At 38.3% G+C, this 3000-nt stretch overlaps 1 long non-coding RNA gene across 1 annotated transcript; it reads left to right on the top strand.

Annotated features, from left to right (window-relative positions):
* Positions 1-907: 907 nt before the first annotated feature.
* On the top strand, positions 908-1882 carry LOC138060604 (uncharacterized). Its single transcript, XR_011134391.1, has 3 exons — positions 908-1139; positions 1578-1688; positions 1834-1882. It is a non-coding gene; the product is annotated as an uncharacterized lncRNA (long non-coding RNA).
* Positions 1883-3000: the final 1118 nt, after the last annotated feature.

Here is a 3000-nt window from a genome sequence, read left to right on the forward strand (position 1 = left end):
TTTCTCAAGCATCGTTTAGTTTTGGTGTTGGATACGACGGAATGTTAACTTTTCATCGGCAGAATTTGTGAGAAATATTCCCAAAGTGGTTCTGTGATTTTACTTAATGTGCTCCCAATGCGTTGTGCAAATGGGTGCAGATGAATTGACGATGGGAATCGGTACAAGTAATTTGAAGATTTGAATTAAATGTGAAGTACTTGATTAAGGTTAAGTCTGATACGAGTCTAGTGGCCCATCAGGCCGGCGCTTATCTCCGGTTACTGTAGCATGAAGCGACTAGGAGTATTTCTATTCCCCCCTGGATGGGATGCTAGTCCGTTTTATTCATTTCTCCGGAACGTTTCTATTTAATGCCTTGTTTTCAACAAGAACAAGCGAAACCCTTTCACTTTCTATGGGACATGAACAAAATTTAAACCACCCATCGTGTAATTTGACAAACGTGTTCATGTGAGTGTGGTCGCTTACAAGAGAAGAAATTCTCGTTTTGCTCATTAAATCAATCTAAACCATTCTTACATGTAAATAGATTGAAAACGACTTTATTTAATGAGAAATTAAGTGCAATCAACTTTTGAATCAGAAGTTGTGACCTTTCAAAGAAATATTGACACTGTGTACCTTAACTAATATAGCCACCATTCTGCAGTTATCATGGCGGCGCAGGGTCTTCGATTTGTGCGAAACACGCGCTCCGGCAAAAATAATTTTTGTTCAAAATATGTTAGAGACCACAGCCTCGTCAAAGTCTGCAGCACAATCTGAATTGTGTCTCGTTTGTTTTTCTTAAGTTTGTTTACTTAAAAGTTATTTACTTAAAGAAAACAATGCCGAAAATTTCACGCATTCGCGGAATTTCCCACGCAAAAAAATAATTTGGCGGGAAGAGGGTGATGACGTCATTTATTGATGCTAATGTATGTGATGAGCATGGTTTCACCATCAACCTCAAATTCAGACGAGTAAAGAATTTTAAATGCTTCTCGTCGAATATATGTACGGCATGTGCTCGTCTAGACAAGAGGAATATCACCGATAATACCGGATCTCCACTGAGGGCGATTTACAACGCCATGTCGCATTTGCAGAATGGACCAAAGCGTAATGCAGGCGAGAATTTCGATGTTGCTTGTAAGGTAGGCGATTAAACTCTGATCCCTAGCCGCCTAGGTCGAGGATAATCTTTGGTAATTTGCAAGAAATAGCAGTGTTTCTTTTTCACTAGGTAATTTTCAGAGACCCAGAGTTTTTATTGTGCTTTGGCGGTTCGACTTGGTTAATATTCGATCTCCTCCTTTGAAGATTCGGCGCTTCGTTAATTAATTTCTTCCCTGCAAATCGAAGAAGTCCCACCTCGTTCGAATGATGAAATGACCTGTTCATTCTTGTATTGTTTGTTTAGTTGTATCTTCTTAAGCAAGGACTAAAACGTTAATAATTCGCTTTGATAGAGCTAAACTTCCTCGCCTTGTTTTCTTTGATCCAAACGTACAGCGCCATATTAAAATGACGCCTCGGAAGTTTTTATTGCAGCGGTTACATATATTCTCGCTTTTTAAAATATTTTATGTCAGGTGATGTTGCTGGGAGATTCAGGAGTTGGAAAAACATGTGTTCTTGTTCGATTTAAAGATGGAGCTTTCCTCTCTGGCTCTTTTATTTCAACTGTGGGAATTGACTACAAGGTGATCACGATCGATGCAATTTCTTATATCTAAAATCAGCTGGATATTGTCTTTCATGTGCTCTTTAAGATGTATATCTTTCAATGTTTTGGTTCATCTCTCGGGAGCATCGTTTTGTATATAACTTTACTATTCACACTTGCAGAATAAAGTCGTAGAAGTTGACGGAACCAAAGTAAAGTTACAGGTACGTGTATAAGACCGACTTTAAGTTTATCTAAGCTCAGATCTGTCTAAATTAAACCGTTTGATAATTAAGATATTTTGTCAAGCTACTTTCAATTTTTTCCGTTGTTTATTTTTCCCTTTGATTGTAATTTAAGAGGTCTTAAAGACCCTCAGAATTATGGTTCTTTTCGAGATCCGCAAAGCGGAAGAACTGTAACGCGTTCTTAATGCGAGCTCACAGGTGTTTCTCAGCAGTGGGCGGGATATGATGTGTTGATGAATATTCGTTAAATTGCGTGTATTTTGCTGGGAAATTCACAGATGTTTTAAAAAATTAAATTGATAATGACAAGTGGAGTGTTAAAAATATTAAATGCCCCCTTCCCAAAGTGGTGGGGCTGTTTTGTCCGTGCGAATTCAAAGGACAGTCAACTTTAATCCGTGTTTTAAGATGAAATGCTTGGAATCTGGGTGCATACTGTAGTCTAATAATAGCATTCATGCAAGGGTAATTCGATGACAAAGGGTTTTTCCATGAAAGTCATAGTCTAAACTTACTGGTGATGCATGACTTGAACTGAACAGAGCAATGACAACAGGCACACACCCTAAGGGGGTATTACATGAGACGGTGACGAACTCAGACCGGCATGACTTTGTAGCAGCTGCCATACATTTCTCTTTATGCGTTTACATTAGTTCGGTCTGACTTCGTCTCAGTTGCTGAACGGAGACAAGAATTCTCATACCTCTCTGAGTTCATACCATTCTCATATAAATGACAACAAATCTCAGACCGGGCCAAAAATTTCAAGCCTGTATGATTTTGGGTCAGCCATATATTTATTCAACAAAACAAGTCATTTCATCCTGAAACCAAGCAACTAGGCTTGATTTCCACTGCTGTACTGTGTGAGTAATAGATTGTGTCTGTGACGTAAATTCAAAATATGATTTATGCAAAGTTAATAGTTGCGGGGAAATGGCATTAGACAACACAAAACGATTGATTTTAATTATGTAATTACATAACATTGCTGAAAAGGTCTGTGCGAAGTTTCCAGTTGATGCAAGCCTGAGTTTGTGGTTAAATGATCAATGTGAGTAATTCAACGCGGGCAAATAATCATCCAGCAACATGAAA

The sequence above is a fragment of the Montipora capricornis genome, chromosome 8 (genome assembly GCF_036669925.1).
Source record: "Montipora capricornis isolate CH-2021 chromosome 8, ASM3666992v2, whole genome shotgun sequence".
Lineage (NCBI taxonomy): Eukaryota > Metazoa > Cnidaria > Anthozoa > Scleractinia > Acroporidae > Montipora > Montipora capricornis.